This window comes from Hyla sarda, chromosome 8 (genome assembly GCF_029499605.1).
Source record: "Hyla sarda isolate aHylSar1 chromosome 8, aHylSar1.hap1, whole genome shotgun sequence".
Taxonomy (NCBI): Eukaryota; Metazoa; Chordata; class Amphibia; order Anura; family Hylidae; genus Hyla; species Hyla sarda.
In genome coordinates, this window is record NC_079196.1 from 117,518,679 (window position 1) to 117,546,418 (window position 27,740).

At 43.4% G+C, this 27,740-nt stretch overlaps 16 pseudogenes; all 16 read right to left on the reverse strand.

The window, feature by feature from the left end:
• Window positions 1-72: 72 nt before the first annotated feature.
• LOC130290199 (U2 spliceosomal RNA) lies at window positions 73-336 on the reverse strand (annotated as a pseudogene).
• A 1,473-nt stretch (window positions 337-1,809) lies between these two features.
• Window positions 1,810-2,073, reverse strand: LOC130287279 (U2 spliceosomal RNA; annotated as a pseudogene).
• Window positions 2,074-3,568: 1,495 nt separating this feature from the next.
• LOC130290200 (U2 spliceosomal RNA) lies at window positions 3,569-3,832 on the reverse strand (annotated as a pseudogene).
• A 1,473-nt stretch (window positions 3,833-5,305) lies between these two features.
• LOC130287280 (U2 spliceosomal RNA) lies at window positions 5,306-5,569 on the reverse strand (annotated as a pseudogene).
• Window positions 5,570-7,064: 1,495 nt separating this feature from the next.
• LOC130290201 (U2 spliceosomal RNA) lies at window positions 7,065-7,328 on the reverse strand (annotated as a pseudogene).
• A 1,470-nt stretch (window positions 7,329-8,798) lies between these two features.
• LOC130287281 (U2 spliceosomal RNA) lies at window positions 8,799-9,062 on the reverse strand (annotated as a pseudogene).
• A 1,483-nt stretch (window positions 9,063-10,545) lies between these two features.
• Window positions 10,546-10,809, reverse strand: LOC130287282 (U2 spliceosomal RNA; annotated as a pseudogene).
• A 1,473-nt stretch (window positions 10,810-12,282) lies between these two features.
• LOC130289713 (U2 spliceosomal RNA) lies at window positions 12,283-12,546 on the reverse strand (annotated as a pseudogene).
• A 1,479-nt stretch (window positions 12,547-14,025) lies between these two features.
• LOC130289283 (U2 spliceosomal RNA) lies at window positions 14,026-14,289 on the reverse strand (annotated as a pseudogene).
• A 1,477-nt stretch (window positions 14,290-15,766) lies between these two features.
• LOC130287283 (U2 spliceosomal RNA) lies at window positions 15,767-16,030 on the reverse strand (annotated as a pseudogene).
• Window positions 16,031-17,491: 1,461 nt separating this feature from the next.
• LOC130287284 (U2 spliceosomal RNA) lies at window positions 17,492-17,755 on the reverse strand (annotated as a pseudogene).
• Window positions 17,756-19,225: 1,470 nt separating this feature from the next.
• Window positions 19,226-19,489, reverse strand: LOC130287285 (U2 spliceosomal RNA; annotated as a pseudogene).
• A 1,476-nt stretch (window positions 19,490-20,965) lies between these two features.
• On the reverse strand, window positions 20,966-21,229 carry LOC130289737 (U2 spliceosomal RNA; annotated as a pseudogene).
• Window positions 21,230-22,712: 1,483 nt separating this feature from the next.
• Window positions 22,713-22,976, reverse strand: LOC130287286 (U2 spliceosomal RNA; annotated as a pseudogene).
• A 1,480-nt stretch (window positions 22,977-24,456) lies between these two features.
• LOC130287287 (U2 spliceosomal RNA) lies at window positions 24,457-24,720 on the reverse strand (annotated as a pseudogene).
• Window positions 24,721-26,203: 1,483 nt separating this feature from the next.
• On the reverse strand, window positions 26,204-26,468 carry LOC130288109 (U2 spliceosomal RNA; annotated as a pseudogene).
• Window positions 26,469-27,740: the final 1,272 nt, after the last annotated feature.

Consider the following 27,740-nt stretch of genomic DNA (forward strand, 5'->3'; position numbering starts at 1 on the left):
CTCCAATTCTCAAACTCAAATTCTCACCCACGGAGGATTAAATGAGAATCTTTCTTGTTTAACACTGGAATGGGGTGGTGCACTGTTCACTACCCGAAGATACTGCCACATCGGGTCAATGCATAGGGCGACAGAAGCAAGCTTCCAAATCAGCTCCCTTTCTCAAAAATCCATTTAATTTATGGTCCCCAGATAGGGAACGTATGTATCAGTATGTGCTCACAAGTCACCCAAGTGCAAGTATTCACACAAAAAAAAACGTGCCTCAGGATGCAATCTGTCGCAAGATCCTTTCTTTTTTTACACTTGATCTAAGCCAAAAGGCCTAGAGGGGATAACCGGGAAAGGGGTGGACCCAACCATGTCCCCTTCATGAGCACTCACATTACTCATAGGAATGGAAGGAAGGCTGGCAGCCAACCAGCCTCCCATACACTTTCTGGGTGGGTGGCAGTCAGCCACCCATACATACATACAGCACAGGCTAAACCCACATCATCACTTAAAAAAAGGACAGGCGACCATTGCACTCTGATGGAGCATTTAGCAATGCAATCCATAGCCTGGCTTTTGCCTGAACCCCCATCACTCCTCCTCTTGCATATAAGACAATATTTCAGATCTGCATATGAAAACAACACGCCTACCTTTGTTGCACATAGCTGCCTGCCTGTCTCTAGTTACCCCACTGGCTGTAGCTGCGTCCCTTCCGACATGGAATAACACCAACTGTAACGATAAACTGAAAATTAACAGTATAAACCTGCATCATTTTGGACTCTGGTATTTGCTGAATCCGGGTGACCTGACAATCGATGGTGGTGCCGCTGGTGATTCTGGCCTTCTTGGAATCTGTTGGGCCTATGTGTTAGCTCACACATCACTTGGGTATCCATGGTAACTACCACAACATGGTCATCTGCAGTTTACATCTAGCCCGTGGCATTGAATGGCATTTTAAAAGTGCTAAGGGTCCTGGTGCAATAATCCTCCCATGAGGATCAGCCTCAACGGCTTTGTAGATTGCACTCATGTCAGCAACTCCATATACATTTTTTTTTCTTCATGCTTCTTTCTTCATCCTTTTTTCTTTCTGTCATTCAGACTTTCATTCATTCGATCTCTCTCACTCACTTGCTTTAACTCATTTGTTCTCACTCACTCACTCACTCACTCACTCAATCACTCACTCATTCACTCTCACTCACTCTCACTCTCTCACTCACTCGCTCACTAAGTCAGTCTCTCTCTCTCTCTCTCTTTTTCTTTTTATATATATTTTTTTCCGTCTTCTTCTTCTTCTTCTTCTTCTTCTTCAGACCCTGTCATAGCACTAATGCCTTTCCAATACCACCAGCAGATGGAGACACTCCATTGCAACATTGGTTGTGAGCAGCAGTTTCTAAAAACAAATGCCTCATGGCGGATTTCCCATCCATCAATGGATGGTAAATTTTGTTTTTATCATTCACTGACCACAGAAACCAATGCATGGTCAAGCAACAGCAATGACACACCCTTGTGTATAGGCATGAGACCCTCATGTCATTTAACAGGATTCAGCACCACCCACAAGACAGCTACCTGTCATGTCATGTCAAACCTGCACAGGTGTGCTAGATTATTATTATTTAGTTTTATTTTATTTTTTTACACCAATCAGTGTGCAAACATGGTCATTAAAACGCTAAATGAATAGACGTTCATAAACCAGTCAGTGCAACTCATCATTTTGGTCTCCAATTCTCAAACTCAAATTCTCACCCACGGAGGATTAAATGAGAATCTTTCTTGTTTAACACTGGAATGGGGTGGTGCACTGTTCACTACCCGAAGATACTGCCACATCGGGTCAATGCATAGGGCGACAGAAGCAAGCTTCCAAATCAGCTCCCTTTCTCAAAAATCCATTTAATTTATGGTCCCCAGATAGGGAACGTATGTATCAGTATGTGCTCACAAGTCACCCAAGTGCAAGTATTCACACAAAAAAAAACGTGCCTCAGGATGCGATCTGTCGCAAGATCCTTTCTTTTTTTACACTTGATCTAAGCCAAAAGGCCTAGAGGGGATAACCGGGAAAGGGGTGGACCCAACCATGTCCCCTTCATGAGCACTCACATTACTCATAGGAATGGAAGGAAGGCTGGCAGCCAACCAGCCTCCCATACACTTTCTGGGTGGGTGGCAGTCAGCCACCCATACATACATACAGCACAGGCTAAACCCACATCATCACTTAAAAAAAGGACAGGCGACCATTGCACTCTGATGGAGCATTTAGCAATGCAATCCATAGCCTGGCTTTTGCCTGAACCCCCATCACTCCTCCTCTTGCATATAAGACAATATTTCAGATCTGCATATGAAAACAACATGCCTACCTTTGTTGCACATAGCTGCCTGCCTGTCTCTAGTTACCCCACTGGCTGTAGCTGCGTCCCTTCCGACATGGAATAACACCAACTGTAACGATAAACTGAAAATTAACAGTATAAACCTGCATCATTTTGGACTCTGGTATTTGCTGAATCCGGGTGACCTGACAATCGATGGTGGTGCCGCTGGTGATTCTGGCCTTCTTGGAATCTGTTGGGCCTATGTGTTAGCTCACACATCACTTGGGTATCCATGGTAACTACCACAACATGGTCATCTGCAGTTTACATCTAGCCCGTGGCATTGAATGGCATTTTAAAAGTGCTAAGGGTCCTGGTGCAATAATCCTCCCATGAGGATCAGCCTCAACGGCTTTGTAGATTGCACTCATGTCAGCAACTCCATATACATTTTTTTTTCTTCATGCTTCTTTCTTCATCCTTTTTTCTTTCTGTCATTCAGACTTTCATTCATTCGATCTCTCTCACTCACTTGCTTTAACTCATTTGTTCTCACTCACTCACTCACTCACTCACTCAATCACTCACTCACTCATTCACTCTCACTCACTCTCACTCTCTCACTCACTCGCTCACTAAGTCAGTCTCTCTCTCTCTCTCTCTTTTTCTTTTTATATATATTTTTTTCCGTCTTCTTCTTCTTCTTCTTCTTCTTCTTCTTCTTCTTCTTCTTCTTCAGACCCTGTCATAGCACTAATGCCTTTCCAATACCACCAGCAGATGGAGACACTCCATTGCAACATTGGTTGTGAGCAGCAGTTTCTAAAAACAAATGCCTCATGGCGGATTTCCCATCCATCAATGGATGGTAAATTTTGTTTTTATCATTCACTGACCACAGAAACCAATGCATGGTCAAGCAACAGCAATGACACACCCTTGTGTATAGGCATGAGACCCTCATGTCATTTAACAGGATTCAGCACCACCCACAAGACAGCTACCTGTCATGTCATGTCAAACCTGCACAGGTGTGCTAGATTATTATTATTTAGTTTTATTTTATTTTTTTACACCAATCAGTGTGCAAACATGGTCATTAAAACGCTAAATGAATAGACGTTCATAAACCAGTCAGTGCAACTCATCATTTTGGTCTCCAATTCTCAAACTCAAATTCTCACCCACGGAGGATTAAATGAGAATCTTTCTTGTTTAACACTGGAATGGGGTGGTGCACTGTTCACTACCCGAAGATACTGCCACATCGGGTCAATGCATAGGGCGACAGAAGCAAGCTTCCAAATCAGCTCCCTTTCTCAAAAATCCATTTAATTTATGGTCCCCAGATAGGGAACGTATGTATCAGTATGTGCTCACAAGTCACCCAAGTGCAAGTATTCACACAAAAAAAAACGTGCCTCAGGATGCAATCTGTCGCAAGATCCTTTCTTTTTTTACACTTGATCTAAGCCAAAAGGCCTAGAGGGGATAACCGGGAAAGGGGTGGACCCAACCATGTCCCCTTCATGAGCACTCACATTACTCATAGGAATGGAAGGAAGGCTGGCAGCCAACCAGCCTCCCATACACTTTCTGGGTGGGTGGCAGTCAGCCACCCATACATACATACAGCACAGGCTAAACCCACATCATCACTTAAAAAAAGGACAGGCGACCATTGCACTCTGATGGAGCATTTAGCAATGCAATCCATAGCCTGGCTTTTGCCTGAACCCCCATCACTCCTCCTCTTGCATATAAGACAATATTTCAGATCTGCATATGAAAACAACACGCCTACCTTTGTTGCACATAGCTGCCTGCCTGTCTCTAGTTACCCCACTGGCTGTAGCTGCGTCCCTTCCGACATGGAATAACACCAACTGTAACGATAAACTGAAAATTAACAGTATAAACCTGCATCATTTTGGACTCTGGTATTTGCTGAATCCGGGTGACCTGACAATCGATGGTGGTGCCGCTGGTGATTCTGGCCTTCTTGGAATCTGTTGGGCCTATGTGTTAGCTCACACATCACTTGGGTATCCATGGTAACTACCACAACATGGTCATCTGCAGTTTACATCTAGCCCGTGGCATTGAATGGCATTTTAAAAGTGCTAAGGGTCCTGGTGCAATAATCCTCCCATGAGGATCAGCCTCAACGGCTTTGTAGATTGCACTCATGTCAGCAACTCCATATACATTTTTTTTTCTTCATGCTTCTTTCTTCATCCTTTTTTCTTTCTGTCATTCAGACTTTCATTCATTCGATCTCTCTCACTCACTTGCTTTAACTCATTTGTTCTCACTCACTCACTCACTCACTCACTCAATCACTCACTCATTCACTCTCACTCACTCTCACTCTCTCACTCACTCGCTCACTAAGTCAGTCTCTCTCTCTCTCTCTCTTTTTCTTTTTATATATATTTTTTTCCGTCTTCTTCTTCTTCTTCTTCTTCTTCTTCAGACCCTGTCATAGCACTAATGCCTTTCCAATACCACCAGCAGATGGAGACACTCCATTGCAACATTGGTTGTGAGCAGCAGTTTCTAAAAACAAATGCCTCATGGCGGATTTCCCATCCATCAATGGATGGTAAATTTTGTTTTTATCATTCACTGACCACAGAAACCAATGCATGGTCAAGCAACAGCAATGACACACCCTTGTGTATAGGCATGAGACCCTCATGTCATTTAACAGGATTCAGCACCACCCACAAGACAGCTACCTGTCATGTCATGTCAAACCTGCACAGGTGTGCTAGATTATTATTATTTAGTTTTATTTTATTTTTTTACACCAATCAGTGTGCAAACATGGTCATTAAAACGCTAAATGAATAGACGTTCATAAACCAGTCAGTGCAACTCATCATTTTGGTCTCCAATTCTCAAACTCAAATTCTCACCCACGGAGGATTAAATGAGAATCTTTCTTGTTTAACACTGGAATGGGGTGGTGCACTGTTCACTACCCGAAGATACTGCCACATCGGGTCAATGCATAGGGCGACAGAAGCAAGCTTCCAAATCAGCTCCCTTTCTCAAAAATCCATTTAATTTATGGTCCCCAGATAGGGAACGTATGTATCAGTATGTGCTCACAAGTCACCCAAGTGCAAGTATTCACACAAAAAAAAACGTGCCTCAGGATGCGATCTGTCGCAAGATCCTTTCTTTTTTTACACTTGATCTAAGCCAAAAGGCCTAGAGGGGATAACCGGGAAAGGGGTGGACCCAACCATGTCCCCTTCATGAGCACTCACATTACTCATAGGAATGGAAGGAAGGCTGGCAGCCAACCAGCCTCCCATACACTTTCTGGGTGGGTGGCAGTCAGCCACCCATACATACATACAGCACAGGCTAAACCCACATCATCACTTAAAAAAAGGACAGGCGACCATTGCACTCTGATGGAGCATTTAGCAATGCAATCCATAGCCTGGCTTTTGCCTGAACCCCCATCACTCCTCCTCTTGCATATAAGACAATATTTCAGATCTGCATATGAAAACAACATGCCTACCTTTGTTGCACATAGCTGCCTGCCTGTCTCTAGTTACCCCACTGGCTGTAGCTGCGTCCCTTCCGACATGGAATAACACCAACTGTAACGATAAACTGAAAATTAACAGTATAAACCTGCATCATTTTGGACTCTGGTATTTGCTGAATCCGGGTGACCTGACAATCGATGGTGGTGCCGCTGGTGATTCTGGCCTTCTTGGAATCTGTTGGGCCTATGTGTTAGCTCACACATCACTTGGGTATCCATGGTAACTACCACAACATGGTCATCTGCAGTTTACATCTAGCCCGTGGCATTGAATGGCATTTTAAAAGTGCTAAGGGTCCTGGTGCAATAATCCTCCCATGAGGATCAGCCTCAACGGCTTTGTAGATTGCACTCATGTCAGCAACTCCATATACATTTTTTTTTCTTCATGCTTCTTTCTTCATCCTTTTTTCTTTCTGTCATTCAGACTTTCATTCATTCGATCTCTCTCACTCACTTGCTTTAACTCATTTGTTCTCACTCACTCACTCACTCACTCACTCAATCACTCACTCACTCATTCACTCTCACTCACTCTCACTCTCTCACTCACTCGCTCACTAAGTCAGTCTCTCTCTCTCTCTCTCTTTTTCTTTTTATATATATTTTTTTCCGTCTTCTTCTTCTTCTTCTTCTTCTTCTTCTTCTTCTTCTTCTTCTTCAGACCCTGTCATAGCACTAATGCCTTTCCAATACCACCAGCAGATGGAGACACTCCATTGCAACATTGGTTGTGAGCAGCAGTTTCTAAAAACAAATGCCTCATGGCGGATTTCCCATCCATCAATGGATGGTAAATTTTGTTTTTATCATTCACTGACCACAGAAACCAATGCATGGTCAAGCAACAGCAATGACACACCCTTGTGTATAGGCATGAGACCCTCATGTCATTTAACAGGATTCAGCACCACCCACAAGACAGCTACCTGTCATGTCATGTCAAACCTGCACAGGTGTGCTAGATTATTATTATTTAGTTTTATTTTATTTTTTTACACCAATCAGTGTGCAAACATGGTCATTAAAACGCTAAATGAATAGACGTTCATAAACCAGTCAGTGCAACTCATCATTTTGGTCTCCAATTCTCAAACTCAAATTCTCACCCACGGAGGATTAAATGAGAATCTTTCTTGTTTAACACTGGAATGGGGTGGTGCACTGTTCACTACCCGAAGATACTGCCACATCGGGTCAATGCATAGGGCGACAGAAGCAAGCTTCCAAATCAGCTCCCTTTCTCAAAAATCCATTTAATTTATGGTCCCCAGATAGGGAACGTATGTATCAGTATGTGCTCACAAGTCACCCAAGTGCAAGTATTCACACAAAAAAAAACGTGCCTCAGGATGCAATCTGTCGCAAGATCCTTTCTTTTTTTACACTTGATCTAAGCCAAAAGGCCTAGAGGGGATAACCGGGAAAGGGGTGGACCCAACCATGTCCCCTTCATGAGCACTCACATTACTCATAGGAATGGAAGGAAGGCTGGCAGCCAACCAGCCTCCCATACACTTTCTGGGTGGGTGGCAGTCAGCCACCCATACATACATACAGCACAGGCTAAACCCACATCATCACTTAAAAAAAGGACAGGCGACCATTGCACTCTGATGGAGCATTTAGCAATGCAATCCATAGCCTGGCTTTTGCCTGAACCCCCATCACTCCTCCTCTTGCATATAAGACAATATTTCAGATCTGCATATGAAAACAACACGCCTACCTTTGTTGCACATAGCTGCCTGCCTGTCTCTAGTTACCCCACTGGCTGTAGCTGCGTCCCTTCCGACATGGAATAACACCAACTGTAACGATAAACTGAAAATTAACAGTATAAACCTGCATCATTTTGGACTCTGGTATTTGCTGAATCCGGGTGACCTGACAATCGATGGTGGTGCCGCTGGTGATTCTGGCCTTCTTGGAATCTGTTGGGCCTATGTGTTAGCTCACACATCACTTGGGTATCCATGGTAACTACCACAACATGGTCATCTGCAGTTTACATCTAGCCCGTGGCATTGAATGGCATTTTAAAAGTGCTAAGGGTCCTGGTGCAATAATCCTCCCATGAGGATCAGCCTCAACGGCTTTGTAGATTGCACTCATGTCAGCAACTCCATATACATTTTTTTTTCTTCATGCTTCTTTCTTCATCCTTTTTTCTTTCTGTCATTCAGACTTTCATTCATTCGATCTCTCTCACTCACTTGCTTTAACTCATTTGTTCTCACTCACTCACTCACTCACTCACTCAATCACTCACTCACTCTCACTCTCTCACTCACTCGCTCACTAAGTCAGTCTCTCTCTCTCTCTCTCTCTTTTTCTTTTTATATATATTTTTTTCCGTCTTCTTCTTCTTCTTCTTCTTCTTCTTCTTCTTCTTCAGACCCTGTCATAGCACTAATGCCTTTCCAATACCACCAGCAGATGGAGACACTCCATTGCAACATTGGTTGTGAGCAGCAGTTTCTAAAAACAAATGCCTCATGGCGGATTTCCCATCCATCAATGGATGGTAAATTTTGTTTTTATCATTCACTGACCACAGAAACCAATGCATGGTCAAGCAACAGCAATGACACACCCTTGTGTATAGGCATGAGACCCTCATGTCATTTAACAGGATTCAGCACCACCCACAAGACAGCTACCTGTCATGTCATGTCAAACCTGCACAGGTGTGCTAGATTATTATTATTTAGTTTTATTTTATTTTTTTACACCAATCAGTGTGCAAACATGGTCATTAAAACGCTAAATGAATAGACGTTCATAAACCAGTCAGTGCAACTCATCATTTTGGTCTCCAATTCTCAAACTCAAATTCTCACCCACGGAGGATTAAATGAGAATCTTTCTTGTTTAACACTGGAATGGGGTGGTGCACTGTTCACTACCCGAAGATACTGCCACATCGGGTCAATGCATAGGGCGACAGAAGCAAGCTTCCAAATCAGCTCCCTTTCTCAAAAATCCATTTAATTTATGGTCCCCAGATAGGGAACGTATGTATCAGTATGTGCTCACAAGTCACCCAAGTGCAAGTATTCACACAAAAAAAAACGTGCCTCAGGATGCGATCTGTCGCAAGATCCTTTCTTTTTTTACACTTGATCTAAGCCAAAAGGCCTAGAGGGGATAACCGGGAAAGGGGTGGACCCAACCATGTCCCCTTCATGAGCACTCACATTACTCATAGGAATGGAAGGAAGGCTGGCAGCCAACCAGCCTCCCATACACTTTCTGGGTGGGTGGCAGTCAGCCACCCATACATACATACAGCACAGGCTAAACCCACATCATCACTTAAAAAAAGGACAGGCGACCATTGCACTCTGATGGAGCATTTAGCAATGCAATCCATAGCCTGGCTTTTGCCTGAACCCCCATCACTCCTCCTCTTGCATATAAGACAATATTTCAGATCTGCATATGAAAACAACATGCCTACCTTTGTTGCACATAGCTGCCTGCCTGTCTCTAGTTACCCCACTGGCTGTAGCTGCGTCCCTTCCGACATGGAATAACACCAACTGTAACGATAAACTGAAAATTAACAGTATAAACCTGCATCATTTTGGACTCTGGTATTTGCTGAATCCGGGTGACCTGACAATCGATGGTGGTGCCGCTGGTGATTCTGGCCTTCTTGGAATCTGTTGGGCCTATGTGTTAGCTCACACATCACTTGGGTATCCATGGTAACTACCACAACATGGTCATCTGCAGTTTACATCTAGCCCGTGGCATTGAATGGCATTTTAAAAGTGCTAAGGGTCCTGGTGCAATAATCCTCCCATGAGGATCAGCCTCAACGGCTTTGTAGATTGCACTCATGTCAGCAACTCCATATACATTTTTTTTTCTTCATGCTTCTTTCTTCATCCTTTTTTCTTTCTGTCATTCAGACTTTCATTCATTCGATCTCTCTCACTCACTTGCTTTAACTCATTTGTTCTCACTCACTCACTCACTCACTCACTCAATCACTCACTCATTCACTCTCACTCACTCTCACTCTCTCACTCACTCGCTCACTAAGTCAGTCTCTCTCTCTCTCTCTCTCTCTTTTTCTTTTTATATATATTTTTTTCCGTCTTCTTCTTCTTCTTCTTCTTCTTCTTCTTCTTCAGACCCTGTCATAGCACTAATGCCTTTCCAATACCACCAGCAGATGGAGACACTCCATTGCAACATTGGTTGTGAGCAGCAGTTTCTAAAAACAAATGCCTCATGGCGGATTTCCCATCCATCAATGGATGGTAAATTTTGTTTTTATCATTCACTGACCACAGAAACCAATGCATGGTCAAGCAACAGCAATGACACACCCTTGTGTATAGGCATGAGACCCTCATGTCATTTAACAGGATTCAGCACCACCCACAAGACAGCTACCTGTCATGTCATGTCAAACCTGCACAGGTGTGCTAGATTATTATTATTTAGTTTTATTTTATTTTTTTACACCAATCAGTGTGCAAACATGGTCATTAAAACGCTAAATGAATAGACGTTCATAAACCAGTCAGTGCAACTCATCATTTTGGTCTCCAATTCTCAAACTCAAATTCTCACCCACGGAGGATTAAATGAGAATCTTTCTTGTTTAACACTGGAATGGGGTGGTGCACTGTTCACTACCCGAAGATACTGCCACATCGGGTCAATGCATAGGGCGACAGAAGCAAGCTTCCAAATCAGCTCCCTTTCTCAAAAATCCATTTAATTTATGGTCCCCAGATAGGGAACGTATGTATCAGTATGTGCTCACAAGTCACCCAAGTGCAAGTATTCACACAAAAAAAAACGTGCCTCAGGATGCGATCTGTCGCAAGATCCTTTCTTTTTTTACACTTGATCTAAGCCAAAAGGCCTAGAGGGGATAACCGGGAAAGGGGTGGACCCAACCATGTCCCCTTCATGAGCACTCACATTACTCATAGGAATGGAAGGAAGGCTGGCAGCCAACCAGCCTCCCATACACTTTCTGGGTGGGTGGCAGTCAGCCACCCATACATACATACAGCACAGGCTAAACCCACATCATCACTTAAAAAAAGGACAGGCGACCATTGCACTCTGATGGAGCATTTAGCAATGCAATCCATAGCCTGGCTTTTGCCTGAACCCCCATCACTCCTCCTCTTGCATATAAGACAATATTTCAGATCTGCATATGAAAACAACACGCCTACCTTTGTTGCACATAGCTGCCTGCCTGTCTCTAGTTACCCCACTGGCTGTAGCTGCGTCCCTTCCGACATGGAATAACACCAACTGTAACGATAAACTGAAAATTAACAGTATAAACCTGCATCATTTTGGACTCTGGTATTTGCTGAATCCGGGTGACCTGACAATCGATGGTGGTGCCGCTGGTGATTCTGGCCTTCTTGGAATCTGTTGGGCCTATGTGTTAGCTCACACATCACTTGGGTATCCATGGTAACTACCACAACATGGTCATCTGCAGTTTACATCTAGCCCGTGGCATTGAATGGCATTTTAAAAGTGCTAAGGGTCCTGGTGCAATAATCCTCCCATGAGGATCAGCCTCAACGGCTTTGTAGATTGCACTCATGTCAGCAACTCCATATACATTTTTTTTTCTTCATGCTTCTTTCTTCATCCTTTTTTCTTTCTGTCATTCAGACTTTCATTCATTCGATCTCTCTCACTCACTTGCTTTAACTCATTTGTTCTCACTCACTCACTCACTCACTCACTCAATCACTCACTCACTCTCACTCTCTCACTCACTCGCTCACTAAGTCAGTCTCTCTCTCTCTCTCTCTCTTTTTCTTTTTATATATATTTTTTTCCGTCTTCTTCTTCTTCTTCTTCTTCTTCTTCTTCTTCTTCTTCAGACCCTGTCATAGCACTAATGCCTTTCCAATACCACCAGCAGATGGAGACACTCCATTGCAACATTGGTTGTGAGCAGCAGTTTCTAAAAACAAATGCCTCATGGCGGATTTCCCATCCATCAATGGATGGTAAATTTTGTTTTTATCATTCACTGACCACAGAAACCAATGCATGGTCAAGCAACAGCAATGACACACCCTTGTGTATAGGCATGAGACCCTCATGTCATTTAACAGGATTCAGCACCACCCACAAGACAGCTACCTGTCATGTCATGTCAAACCTGCACAGGTGTGCTAGATTATTATTATTTAGTTTTATTTTATTTTTTTACACCAATCAGTGTGCAAACATGGTCATTAAAACGCTAAATGAATAGACGTTCATAAACCAGTCAGTGCAACTCATCATTTTGGTCTCCAATTCTCAAACTCAAATTCTCACCCACGGAGGATTAAATGAGAATCTTTCTTGTTTAACACTGGAATGGGGTGGTGCACTGTTCACTACCCGAAGATACTGCCACATCGGGTCAATGCATAGGGCGACAGAAGCAAGCTTCCAAATCAGCTCCCTTTCTCAAAAATCCATTTAATTTATGGTCCCCAGATAGGGAACGTATGTATCAGTATGTGCTCACAAGTCACCCAAGTGCAAGTATTCACACAAAAAAAAACGTGCCTCAGGATGCGATCTGTCGCAAGATCCTTTCTTTTTTTACACTTGCTCTAAGCCAAAAGGCCTAGAGGGGATAACCGGGAAAGGGGTGGACCCAACCATGTCCCCTTCATGAGCACTCACATTACTCATAGGAATGGAAGGAAGGCTGGCAGCCAACCAGCCTCCCATACACTTTCTGGGTGGGTGGCAGTCAGCCACCCATACATACATACAGCACAGGCTAAACCCACATCATCACTTAAAAAAAGGACAGGCGACCATTGCACTCTGATGGAGCATTTAGCAATGCAATCCATAGCCTGGCTTTTGCCTGAACCCCCATCACTCCTCCTCTTGCATATAAGACAATATTTCAGATCTGCATATGAAAACAACACGCCTACCTTTGTTGCACATAGCTGCCTGCCTGTCTCTAGTTACCCCACTGGCTGTAGCTGCGTCCCTTCCGACATGGAATAACACCAACTGTAACGATAAACTGAAAATTAACAGTATAAACCTGCATCATTTTGGACTCTGGTATTTGCTGAATCCGGGTGACCTGACAATCGATGGTGGTGCCGCTGGTGATTCTGGCCTTCTTGGAATCTGTTGGGCCTATGTGTTAGCTCACACATCACTTGGGTATCCATGGTAACTACCACAACATGGTCATCTGCAGTTTACATCTAGCCCGTGGCATTGAATGGCATTTTAAAAGTGCTAAGGGTCCTGGTGCAATAATCCTCCCATGAGGATCAGCCTCAACGGCTTTGTAGATTGCACTCATGTCAGCAACTCCATATACATTTTTTTTTCTTCATGCTTCTTTCTTCATCCTTTTTTCTTTCTGTCATTCAGACTTTCATTCATTCGATCTCTCTCACTCACTTGCTTTAACTCATTTGTTCTCACTCACTCACTCACTCACTCACTCAATCACTCACTCATTCACTCTCACTCACTCTCACTCTCTCACTCACTCGCTCACTAAGTCAGTCTCTCTCTCTCTCTCTCTTTTTCTTTTTATATATATTTTTTTCCGTCTTCTTCTTCTTCTTCTTCTTCTTCTTCTTCTTCAGACCCTGTCATAGCACTAATGCCTTTCCAATACCACCAGCAGATGGAGACACTCCATTGCAACATTGGTTGTGAGCAGCAGTTTCTAAAAACAAATGCCTCATGGCGGATTTCCCATCCATCAATGGATGGTAAATTTTGTTTTTATCATTCACTGACCACAGAAACCAATGCATGGTCAAGCAACAGCAATGACACACCCTTGTGTATAGGCATGAGACCCTCATGTCATTTAACAGGATTCAGCACCACCCACAAGACAGCTACCTGTCATGTCATGTCAAACCTGCACAGGTGTGCTAGATTATTATTATTTAGTTTTATTTTATTTTTTTACACCAATCAGTGTGCAAACATGGTCATTAAAACGCTAAATGAATAGACGTTCATAAACCAGTCAGTGCAACTCATCATTTTGGTCTCCAATTCTCAAACTCAAATTCTCACCCACGGAGGATTAAATGAGAATCTTTCTTGTTTAACACTGGAATAGGGTGGTGCACTGTTCACTACCCGAAGATACTGCCACATCGGGTCAATGCATAGGGCGACAGAAGCAAGCTTCCAAATCAGCTCCCTTTCTCAAAAATCCATTTAATTTATGGTCCCCAGAGAGGGAACGTATGTATCAGTATGTGCTCACAAGTCACCCAAGTGCAAGTATTCACACAAAAAAAAACGTGCCTCAGGATGCGATCTGTCGCAAGATCCTTTCTTTTTTTACACTTGATCTAAGCCAAAAGGCCTAGAGGGGATAACCGGGAAAGGGGTGGACCCAACCATGTCCCCTTCATGAGCACTCGCATTACTCATAGGAATGGAAGGAAGGCTGGCAGCCAACCAGCCTCCCATACACTTTCTGGGTGGGTGGCAGTCAGCCACCCATACATACATACAGCACAGGCTAAACCCACATCATCACTTAAAAAAAGGACAGGCGACCATTGCACTCTGATGGAGCATTTAGCAATGCAATCCATAGCCTGGCTTTTGCCTGAACCCCCATCACTCCTCCTCTTGCATATAAGACAATATTTCAGATCTGCATATGAAAACAACACGCCTACCTTTGTTGCACATAGCTGCCTGCCTGTCTCTAGTTGCCCCACTGGCTGTAGCTGCGTCCCTTCCGACATGGAATAACACCAACTGTAACGATAAACTGAAAATTAACAGTATAAACCTGCATCATTTTGGACTCTGGTATTTGCTGAATCCGGGTGACCTGACAATCGATGGTGGTGCCGCTGGTGATTCTGGCCTTCTTGGAATCTGTTGGGCCTATGTGTTAGCTCACACATCACTTGGGTATCCATGGTAACTACCACAACATGGTCATCTGCAGTTTACATCTAGCCCGTGGCATTGAATGGCATTTTAAAAGTGCTAAGGGTCCTGGTGCAATAATCCTCCCATGAGGATCAGCCTCAACGGCTTTGTAGATTGCACTCATGTCAGCAACTCCATATACATTTTTTTTTCTTCATGCTTCTTTCTTCATCCTTTTTTCTTTCTGTCATTCAGACTTTCATTCATTCGATCTCTCTCACTCACTTGCTTTAACTCATTTGTTCTCACTCACTCACTCACTCACTCACTCAATCACTCACTCACTCATTCACTCTCACTCACTCTCACTCTCTCACTCACTCGCTCACTAAGTCAGTCTCTCTCTCTCTCTCTCTTTTTCTTTTTATATATATTTTTTTCCGTCTTCTTCTTCTTCTTCTTCTTCTTCTTCAGACCCTGTCATAGCACTAATGCCTTTCCAATACCACCAGCAGATGGAGACACTCCATTGCAACATTGGTTGTGAGCAGCAGTTTCTAAAAACAAATGCCTCATGGCGGATTTCCCATCCATCAATGGATGGTAAATTTTGTTTTTATCATTCACTGACCACAGAAACCAATGCATGGTCAAGCAACAGCAATGACACACCCTTGTGTATAGGCATGAGACCCTCATGTCATTTAACAGGATTCAGCACCACCCACAAGACAGCTACCTGTCATGTCATGTCAAACCTGCACAGGTGTGCTAGATTATTATTATTTAGTTTTATTTTATTTTTTTACACCAATCAGTGTGCAAACATGGTCATTAAAACGCTAAATGAATAGACGTTCATAAACCAGTCAGTGCAACTCATCATTTTGGTCTCCAATTCTCAAACTCAAATTCTCACCCACGGAGGATTAAATGAGAATCTTTCTTGTTTAACACTGGAATGGGGTGGTGCACTGTTCACTACCCGAAGATACTGCCACATCGGGTCAATGCATAGGGCGACAGAAGCAAGCTTCCAAATCAGCTCCCTTTCTCAAAAATCCATTTAATTTATGGTCCCCAGATAGGGAACGTATGTATCAGTATGTGCTCACAAGTCACCCAAGTGCAAGTATTCACACAAAAAAAAACGTGCCTCAGGATGCGATCTGTCGCAAGATCCTTTCTTTTTTTACACTTGATCTAAGCCAAAAGGCCTAGAGGGGATAACCGGGAAAGGGGTGGACCCAACCATGTCCCCTTCATGAGCACTCACATTACTCATAGGAATGGAAGGAAGGCTGGCAGCCAACCAGCCTCCCATACACTTTCTGGGTGGGTGGCAGTCAGCCACCCATACATACATACAGCACAGGCTAAACCCACATCATCACTTAAAAAAAGGACAGGCAACCATTGCACTCTGATGGAGCATTTAGCAATGCAATCCATAGCCTGGCTTTTGCCTGAACCCCCATCACTCCTCCTCTTGCATATAAGACAATATTTCAGATCTGCATATGAAAACAACACGCCTACCTTTGTTGCACATAGCTGCCTGCCTGTCTCTAGTTACCCCACTGGCTGTAGCTGCGTCCCTTCCGACATGGAATAACACCAACTGTAACGATAAACTGAAAATTAACAGTATAAACCTGCATCATTTTGGACTCTGGTATTTGCTGAATCCGGGTGACCTGACAATCGATGGTGGTGCCGCTGGTGATTCTGGCCTTCTTGGAATCTGTTGGGCCTATGTGTTAGCTCACACATCACTTGGGTATCCATGGTAACTACCACAACATGGTCATCTGCAGTTTACATCTAGCCCGTGGCATTGAATGGCATTTTAAAAGTGCTAAGGGTCCTGGTGCAATAATCCTCCCATGAGGATCAGCCTCAACGGCTTTGTAGATTGCACTCATGTCAGCAACTCCATATACATTTTTTTTTCTTCATGCTTCTTTCTTCATCCTTTTTTCTTTCTGTCATTCAGACTTTCATTCATTCGATCTCTCTCACTCACTTGCTTTAACTCATTTGTTCTCACTCACTCACTCACTCACTCAATCACTCACTCACTCACTCTCACTCTCTCACTCACTCGCTCACTAAGTCAGTCTCTCTCTCTCTCTCTCTCTTTTTCTTTTTATATATATTTTTTTCCGTCTTCTTCTTCTTCTTCTTCTTCTTCTTCAGACCCTGTCATAGCACTAATGCCTTTCCAATACCACCAGCAGATGGAGACACTCCATTGCAACATTGGTTGTGAGCAGCAGTTTCTAAAAACAAATGCCTCATGGCGGATTTCCCATCCATCAATGGATGGTAAATTTTGTTTTTATCATTCACTGACCACAGAAACCAATGCATGGTCAAGCAACAGCAATGACACACCCTTGTGTATAGGCATGAGACCCTCATGTCATTTAACAGGATTCAGCACCACCCACAAGACAGCTACCTGTCATGTCATGTCAAACCTGCACAGGTGTGCTAGATTATTATTATTTAGTTTTATTTTATTTTTTTACACCAATCAGTGTGCAAACATGGTCATTAAAACGCTAAATGAATAGACGTTCATAAACCAGTCAGTGCAACTCATCATTTTGGTCTCCAATTCTCAAACTCAAATTCTCACCCACGGAGGATTAAATGAGAATCTTTCTTGTTTAACACTGGAATGGGGTGGTGCACTGTTCACTACCCGAAGATACTGCCACATCGGGTCAATGCATAGGGCGACAGAAGCAAGCTTCCAAATCAGCTCCCTTTCTCAAAAATCCATTTAATTTATGGTCCCCAGATAGGGAACGTATGTATCAGTATGTGCTCACAAGTCACCCAAGTGCAAGTATTCACACAAAAAAAAACGTGCCTCAGGATGCGATCTGTCGCAAGATCCTTTCTTTTTTTACACTTGATCTAAGCCAAAAGGCCTAGAGGGGATAACCGGGAAAGGGGTGGACCCAACCATGTCCCCTTCATGAGCACTCACATTACTCATAGGAATGGAAGGAAGGCTGGCAGCCAACCAGCCTCCCATACACTTTCTGGGTGGGTGGCAGTCAGCCACCCATACATACATACAGCACAGGCTAAACCCACATCATCACTTAAAAAAAGGACAGGCGACCATTGCACTCTGATGGAGCATTTAGCAATGCAATCCATAGCCTGGCTTTTGCCTGAACCCCCATCACTCCTCCTCTTGCATATAAGACAATATTTCAGATCTGCATATGAAAACAACACGCCTACCTTTGTTGCACATAGCTGCCTGCCTGTCTCTAGTTACCCCACTGGCTGTAGCTGCGTCCCTTCCGACATGGAATAACACCAACTGTAACGATAAACTGAAAATTAACAGTATAAACCTGCATCATTTTGGACTCTGGTATTTGCTGAATCCGGGTGACCTGACAATCGATGGTGGTGCCGCTGGTGATTCTGGCCTTCTTGGAATCTGTTGGGCCTATGTGTTAGCTCACACATCACTTGGGTATCCATGGTAACTACCACAACATGGTCATCTGCAGTTTACATCTAGCCCGTGGCATTGAATGGCATTTTAAAAGTGCTAAGGGTCCTGGTGCAATAATCCTCCCATGAGGATCAGCCTCAACGGCTTTGTAGATTGCACTCATGTCAGCAACTCCATATACATTTTTTTTTCTTCATGCTTCTTTCTTCATCCTTTTTTCTTTCTGTCATTCAGACTTTCATTCATTCGATCTCTCTCACTCACTTGCTTTAACTCATTTGTTCTCACTCACTCACTCACTCACTCAATCACTCACTCACTCATTCACTCTCACTCACTCTCACTCTCTCACTCACTCGCTCACTAAGTCAGTCTCTCTCTCTCTCTCTCTTTTTCTTTTTATATATATTTTTTTCCGTCTTCTTCTTCTTCTTCTTCTTCTTCAGACCCTGTCATAGCACTAATGCCTTTCCAATACCACCAGCAGATGGAGACACTCCATTGCAACATTGGTTGTGAGCAGCAGTTTCTAAAAACAAATGCCTCATGGCGGATTTCCCATCCATCAATGGATGGTAAATTTTGTTTTTATCATTCACTGACCACAGAAACCAATGCATGGTCAAGCAACAGCAATGACACACCCTTGTGTATAGGCATGAGACCCTCATGTCATTTAACAGGATTCAGCACCACCCACAAGACAGCTACCTGTCATGTCATGTCAAACCTGCACAGGTGTGCTAGATTATTATTATTTAGTTTTATTTTATTTTTTTACACCAATCAGTGTGCAAACATGGTCATTAAAACGCTAAATGAATAGACGTTCATAAACCAGTCAGTGCAACTCATCATTTTGGTCTCCAATTCTCAAACTCAAATTCTCACCCACGGAGGATTAAATGAGAATCTTTCTTGTTTAACACTGGAATGGGGTGGTGCACTGTTCACTACCCGAAGATACTGCCACATCGGGTCAATGCATAGGGCGACAGAAGCAAGCTTCCAAATCAGCTCCCTTTCTCAAAAATCCATTTAATTTATGGTCCCCAGATAGGGAACGTATGTATCAGTATGTGCTCACAAGTCACCCAAGTGCAAGTATTCACACAAAAAAAAACGTGCCTCAGGATGCGATCTGTCGCAAGATCCTTTCTTTTTTTACACTTGATCTAAGCCAAAAGGCCTAGAGGGGATAACCGGGAAAGGGGTGGACCCAACCATGTCCCCTTCATGAGCACTCACATTACTCATAGGAATGGAAGGAAGGCTGGCAGCCAACCAGCCTCCCATACACTTTCTGGGTGGGTGGCAGTCAGCCACCCATACATACATACAGCACAGGCTAAACCCACATCATCACTTAAAAAAAGGACAGGCGACCATTGCACTCTGATGGAGCATTTAGCAATGCAATCCATAGCCTGGCTTTTGCCTGAACCCCCATCACTCCTCCTCTTGCATATAAGACAATATTTCAGATCTGCATATGAAAACAACACGCCTACCTTTGTTGCACATAGCTGCCTGCCTGTCTCTAGTTACCCCACTGGCTGTAGCTGCGTCCCTTCCGACATGGAATAACACCAACTGTAACGATAAACTGAAAATTAACAGTATAAACCTGCATCATTTTGGACTCTGGTATTTGCTGAATCCGGGTGACCTGACAATCGATGGTGGTGCCGCTGGTGATTCTGGCCTTCTTGGAATCTGTTGGGCCTATGTGTTAGCTCACACATCACTTGGGTATCCATGGTAACTACCACAACATGGTCATCTGCAGTTTACATCTAGCCCGTGGCATTGAATGGCATTTTAAAAGTGCTAAGGGTCCTGGTGCAATAATCCTCCCATGAGGATCAGCCTCAACGGCTTTGTAGATTGCACTCATGTCAGCAACTCCATATACATTTTTTTTTCTTCATGCTTCTTTCTTCATCCTTTTTTCTTTCTGTCATTCAGACTTTCATTCATTCGATCTCTCTCACTCACTTGCTTTAACTCATTTGTTCTCACTCACTCACTCACTCACTCAATCACTCACTCACTCATTCACTCTCACTCACTCTCACTCTCTCACTCACTCGCTCACTAAGTCAGTCTCTCTCTCTCTCTCTCTTTTTCTTTTTATATATATTTTTTTCCGTCTTCTTCTTCTTCTTCTTCTTCTTCTTCTTCAGACCCTGTCATAGCACTAATGCCTTTCCAATACCACCAGCAGATGGAGACACTCCATTGCAACATTGGTTGTGAGCAGCAGTTTCTAAAAACAAATGCCTCATGGCGGATTTCCCATCCATCAATGGATGGTAAATTTTGTTTTTATCATTCACTGACCACAGAAACCAATGCATGGTCAAGCAACAGCAATGACACACCCTTGTGTATAGGCATGAGACCCTCATGTCATTTAACAGGATTCAGCACCACCCACAAGACAGCTACCTGTCATGTCATGTCAAACCTGCACAGGTGTGCTAGATTATTATTATTTAGTTTTATTTTATTTTTTTACACCAATCAGTGTGCAAACATGGTCATTAAAACGCTAAATGAATAGACGTTCATAAACCAGTCAGTGCAACTCATCATTTTGGTCTCCAATTCTCAAACTCAAATTCTCACCCACGGAGGATTAAATGAGAATCTTTCTTGTTTAACACTGGAATGGGGTGGTGCACTGTTCACTACCCGAAGATACTGCCACATCGGGTCAATGCATAGGGCGACAGAAGCAAGCTTCCAAATCAGCTCCCTTTCTCAAAAATCCATTTAATTTATGGTCCCCAGATAGGGAACGTATGTATCAGTATGTGCTCACAAGTCACCCAAGTGCAAGTATTCACACAAAAAAAAACGTGCCTCAGGATGCGATCTGTCGCAAGATCCTTTCTTTTTTTACACTTGATCTAAGCCAAAAGGCCTAAAGGGGATAACCGGGAAAGGGGTGGACCCAACCATGTCCCCTTCATGAGCACTCACATTACTCATAGGAATGGAAGGAAGGCTGGCAGCCAACCAGCCTCCCATACACTTTCTGGGTGGGTGGCAGTCAGCCACCCATACATACATACAGCACAGGCTAAACCCACATCATCACTTAAAAAAAGGACAGGCGACCATTGCACTCTGATGGAGCATTTAGCAATGCAATCCATAGCCTGGCTTTTGCCTGAACCCCCATCACTCCTCCTCTTGCATATAAGACAATATTTCAGATCTGCATATGAAAACAACACGCCTACCTTTGTTGCACATAGCTGCCTGCCTGTCTCTAGTTACCCCACTGGCTGTAGCTGCGTCCCTTCCGACATGGAATAACACCAACTGTAACGATAAACTGAAAATTAACAGTATAAACCTGCATCATTTTGGACTCTGGTATTTGCTGAATCCGGGTGACCTGACAATCGATGGTGGTGCCGCTGGTGATTCTGGCCTTCTTGGAATCTGTTGGGCCTATGTGTTAGCTCACACATCACTTGGGTATCCATGGTAACTACCACAACATGGTCATCTGCAGTTTACATCTAGCCCGTGGCATTGAATGGCATTTTAAAAGTGTTAAGGGTCCTGGTGCACTAATCCTCCCATGAGGATCAGCCTCAACGGCTTTGTAGATTGCACTCATGTCAGCAACTCCATATACATTTTTTTTTCTTCATGCTTCTTTCTTCATCCTTTTTTCTTTCTGTCATTCAGACTTTCATTCATTCGATCTCTCTCACTCACTTGCTTTAACTCATTTGTTCTCACTCACTCACTCACTCACTCACTCAATCACTCACTCACTCATTCACTCTCACTCACTCTCACTCTCTCACTCACTCGCTCACTAAGTCAGTCTCTCTCTCTCTCTCTCTTTTTCTTTTTATATATATTTTTTTCCGTCTTCTTCTTCTTCTTCTTCTTCTTCTTCTTCTTCAGACCCTGTCATAGCACTAATGCCTTTCCAATACCACCAGCAGATGGAGACACTCCATTGCAACATTGGTTGTGAGCAGCAGTTTCTAAAAACAAATGCCTCATGGCGGATTTCCCATCCATCAATGGATGGTAAATTTTGTTTTTATCATTCACTGACCACAGAAACCAATGCATGGTCAAGCAACAGCAATGACACACCCTTGTGTATAGGCATGAGACCCTCATGTCATTTAACAGGATTCAGCACCACCCACAAGACAGCTACCTGTCATGTCATGTCAAACCTGCACAGGTGTGCTAGATTATTATTATTTAGTTTTATTTTATTTTTTTACACCAATCAGTGTGCAAACATGGTCATTAAAACGCTAAATGAATAGACGTTCATAAACCAGTCAGTGCAACTCATCATTTTGGTCTCCAATTCTCAAACTCAAATTCTCACCCACGGAGGATTAAATGAGAATCTTTCTTGTTTAACACTGGAATGGGGTGGTGCACTGTTCACTACCCGAAGATACTGCCACATCGGGTCAATGCATAGGGCGACAGAAGCAAGCTTCCAAATCAGCTCCCTTTCTCAAAAATCCATTTAATTTATGGTCCCCAGATAGGGAACGTATGTATCAGTATGTGCTCACAAGTCACCCAAGTGCAAGTATTCACACAAAAAAAAACGTGCCTCAGGATGCGATCTGTCGCAAGATCCTTTCTTTTTTTACACTTGATCTAAGCCAAAAGGCCTAGAGGGGATAACCGGGAAAGGGGTGGACCCAACCATGTCCCCTTCATGAGCACTCACATTACTCATAGGAATGGAAGGAAGGCTGGCAGCCAACCAGCCTCCCATACACTTTCTGGGTGGGTGGCAGTCAGCCACCCATACATACATACAGCACAGGCTAAACCCACATCATCACTTAAAAAAAGGACAGGCGACCATTGCACTCTGATGGAGCATTTAGCAATGCAATCCATAGCCTGGCTTTTGCCTGAACCCCCATCACTCCTCCTCTTGCATATAAGACAATATTTCAGATCTGCATATGAAAACAACACGCCTACCTTTGTTGCACATAGCTGCCTGCCTGTCTCTAGTTACCCCACTGGCTGTAGCTGCGTCCCTTCCGACATGGAATAACACCAACTGTAACGATAAACTGAAAATTAACAGTATAAATCTGCATCATTTTGGACTCTGGTATTTGCTGAATCCGGGTGACCTGACAATCGATGGTGGTGCCGCTGGTGATTCTGGCCTTCTTGGAATCTGTTGGGCCTATGTGTTAGCTCACACATCACTTGGGTATCCATGGTAACTACCACAACATGGTCATCTGCAGTTTACATCTAGCCCGTGGCATTGAATGGCATTTTAAAAGTGCTAAGGGTCCTGGTGCAATAATCCTCCCATGAGGATCAGCCTCAACGGCTTTGTAGATTGCACTCATGTCAGCAACTCCATATACATTTTTTTTTCTTCATGCTTCTTTCTTCATCCTTTTTTCTTTCTGTCATTCAGACTTTCATTCATTCGATCTCTCTCACTCACTTGCTTTAACTCATTTGTTCTCACTCACTCACTCACTCACTCACTCAATCACTCACTCACTCATTCACTCTCACTCACTCTCACTCTCTCACTCACTCGCTCACTAAGTCAGTCTCTCTCTCTCTCTCTCTTTTTCTTTTTATATATATTTTTTTCCGTCTTCTTCTTCTTCTTCTTCTTCTTCTTCTTCAGACCCTGTCATAGCACTAATGCCTTTCCAATACCACCAGCAGATGGAGACACTCCATTGCAACATTGGTTGTGAGCAGCAGTTTCTAAAAACAAATGCCTCATGGCGGATTTCCCATCCATCAATGGATGGTAAATTTTGTTTTTATCATTCACTGACCACAGAAACCAATGCATGGTCAAGCAACAGCAATGACACACCCTTGTGTATAGGCATGAGACCCTCATGTCATTTAACAGGATTCAGCACCACCCACAAGACAGCTACCTGTCATGTCATGTCAAACCTGCACAGGTGTGCTAGATTATTATTATTTAGTTTTATTTTATTTTTTTACACCAATCAGTGTGCAAACATGGTCATTAAAACGCTAAATGAATAGACGTTCATAAACCAGTCAGTGCAACTCATCATTTTGGTCTCCAATTCTCAAACTCAAATTCTCACCCACGGAGGATTAAATGAGAATCTTTCTTGTTTAACACTGGAATGGGGTGGTGCACTGTTCACTACCCGAAGATACTGCCACATCGGGTCAATGCATAGGGCGACAGAAGCAAGCTTCCAAATCAGCTCCCTTTCTCAAAAATCCATTTAATTTATGGTCCCCAGATAGGGAACGTATGTATCAGTATGTGCTCACAAGTCACCCAAGTGCAAGTATTCACACAAAAAAAAACGTGCCTCAGGATGCGATCTGTCGCAAGATCCTTTCTTTTTTTACACTTGATCTAAGCCAAAAGGCCTAGAGGGGATAACCGGGAAAGGGGTGGACCCAACCATGTCCCCTTCATGAGCACTCACATTACTCATAGGAATGGAAGGAAGGCTGGCAGCCAACCAGCCTCCCATACACTTTCTGGGTGGGTGGCAGTCAGCCACCCATACATACATACAGCACAGGCTAAACCCACATCATCACTTAAAAAAAGGACAGGCGACCATTGCACTCTGATGGAGCATTTAGCAATGCAATCCATAGCCTGGCTTTTGCCTGAACCCCCATCACTCCTCCTCTTGCATATAAGACAATATTTCAGATCTGCATATGAAAACAACACGCCTACCTTTGTTGCACATAGCTGCCTGCCTGTCTCTAGTTACCCCACTGGCTGTAGCTGCGTCCCTTCCGACATGGAATAACACCAACTGTAACGATAAACTGAAAATTAACAGTATAAATCTGCATCATTTTGGACTCTGGTATTTGCTGAATCCGGGTGACCTGACAATCGATGGTGGTGCCGCTGGTGATTCTGGCCTTCTTGGAATCTGTTGGGCCTATGTGTTAGCTCACACATCACTTGGGTATCCATGGTAACTACCACAACATGGTCATCTGCAGTTTACATCTAGCCCGTGGCATTGAATGGCATTTTAAAAGTGCTAAGGGTCCTGGTGCAATAATCCTCCCATGAGGATCAGCCTCAACGGCTTTGTAGATTGCACTCATGTCAGCAACTCCATATACATTTTTTTTTCTTCATGCTTCTTTCTTCATCCTTTTTTCTTTCTGTCATTCAGACTTTCATTCATTCGATCTCTCTCACTCACTTGCTTTAACTCATTTGTTCTCACTCACTCACTCACTCACTCACTCAATCACTCACTCACTCATTCACTCTCACTCACTCTCACTCTCTCACTCACTCGCTCACTAAGTCAGTCTCTCTCTCTCTCTCTCTTTTTCTTTTTATATATATTTTTTTCCGTCTTCTTCTTCTTCTTCTTCTTCTTCTTCTTCTTCAGACCCTGTCATAGCACTAATGCCTTTCCAATACCACCAGCAGATGGAGACACTCCATTGCAACATTGGTTGTGAGCAGCAGTTTCTAAAAACAAATGCCTCATGGCGGATTTCCCATCCATCAATGGATGGTAAATTTTGTTTTTATCATTCACTGACCACAGAAACCAATGCATGGTCAAGCAACAGCAATGACACACCCTTGTGTATAGGCATGAGACCCTCATGTCATTTAACAGGATTCAGCACCACCCACAAGACAGCTACCTGTCATGTCATGTCAAACCTGCACAGGTGTGCTAGATTATTATTATTTAGTTTTATTTTATTTTTTTACACCAATCAGTGTGCAAACATGGTCATTAAAACGCTAAATGAATAGACGTTCATAAACCAGTCAGTGCAACTCATCATTTTGGTCTCCAATTCTCAAACTCAAATTCTCACCCACGGAGGATTAAATGAGAATCTTTCTTGTTTAACACTGGAATGGGGTGGTGCACTGTTCACTACCCGAAGATACTGCCACATCGGGTCAATGCATAGGGCGACAGAAGCAAGCTTCCAAATCAGCTCCCTTTCTCAAAAATCCATTTAATTTATGGTCCCCAGATAGGGAACGTATGTATCAGTATGTGCTCACAAGTCACCCAAGTGCAAGTATTCACACAAAAAAAAAACGTGCCTCAGGATGCGATCTGTCGCAAGATCCTTTCTTTTTTTACACTTGATCTAAGCCAAAAGGCCTAGAGGGGATAACCGGGAAAGGGGTGGACCCAACCATGTCCCCTTCATGAGCACTCACATTACTCATAGGAATGGAAGGAAGGCTGGCAGCCAACCAGCCTCCCATAGACTTTCTGGGTGGGTGGCAGTCAGCCACCCATACATACATACAGCACAGGCTAAACCCACATCATCACTTAAAAAAAGGACAGGCGACCATTGCACTCTGATGGAGCATTTAGCAATGCAATCCATAGCCTGGCTTTTGCCTGAACCCCCATCACTCCTCCTCTTGCATATAAGACAATATTTCAGATCTGCATATGAAAACAACACGCCTACCTTTGTTGCACATAGCTGCCTGCCTGTCTCTAGTTACCCCACTGGCTGTAGCTGCGTCCCTTCCGACATGGAATAACACCAACTGTAACGATAAACTGAAAATTAACAGTATAAACCTGCATCATTTTGGACTCTGGTATTTGCTGAATCCGGGTGACCTGACAATCGATGGTGGTGCCGCTGGTGATTCTGGCCTTCTTGGAATCTGTTGGGCCTATGTGTTAGCTCACACATCACTTGGGTATCCATGGTAACTACCACAACATGGTCATCTGCAGTTTACATCTAGCCCGTGGCATTGAATGGCATTTTAAAAGTGCTAAGGGTCCTGGTGCAATAATCCTCCCATGAGGATCAGCCTCAACGGCTTTGTAGATTGCACTCATGTCAGCAACTCCATATACATTTTTTTTTCTTCATGCTTCTTTCTTCATCCTTTTTTCTTTCTGTCATTCAGACTTTCATTCATTCGATCTCTCTCACTCACTTGCTTTAACTCATTTGTTCTCACTCACTCACTCACTCACTCACTCAATCACTCACTCATTCACTCTCACTCACTCTCACTCTCTCACTCACTCGCTCACTAAGTCAGTCTCTCTCTCTCTCTCTCTTTTTCTTTTTATATATATTTTTTTCCGTCTTCTTCTTCTTCTTCTTCTTCTTCTTCAGACCCTGTCATAGCACTAATGCCTTTCCAATACCACCAGCAGATGGAGACACTCCATTGCAACATTGGTTGTGAGCAGCAGTTTCTAAAAACAAATGCCTCATGGCGGATTTCCCATCCATCAATGGATGGTAAATTTTGTTTTTATCATTCACTGACCACAGAAACCAATGCATGGTCAAGCAACAGCAATGACACACCCTTGTGTATAGGCATGAGACCCTCATGTCATTTAACAGGATTCAGCACCACCCACAAGACAGCTACCTGTCATGTCATGTCAAACCTGCA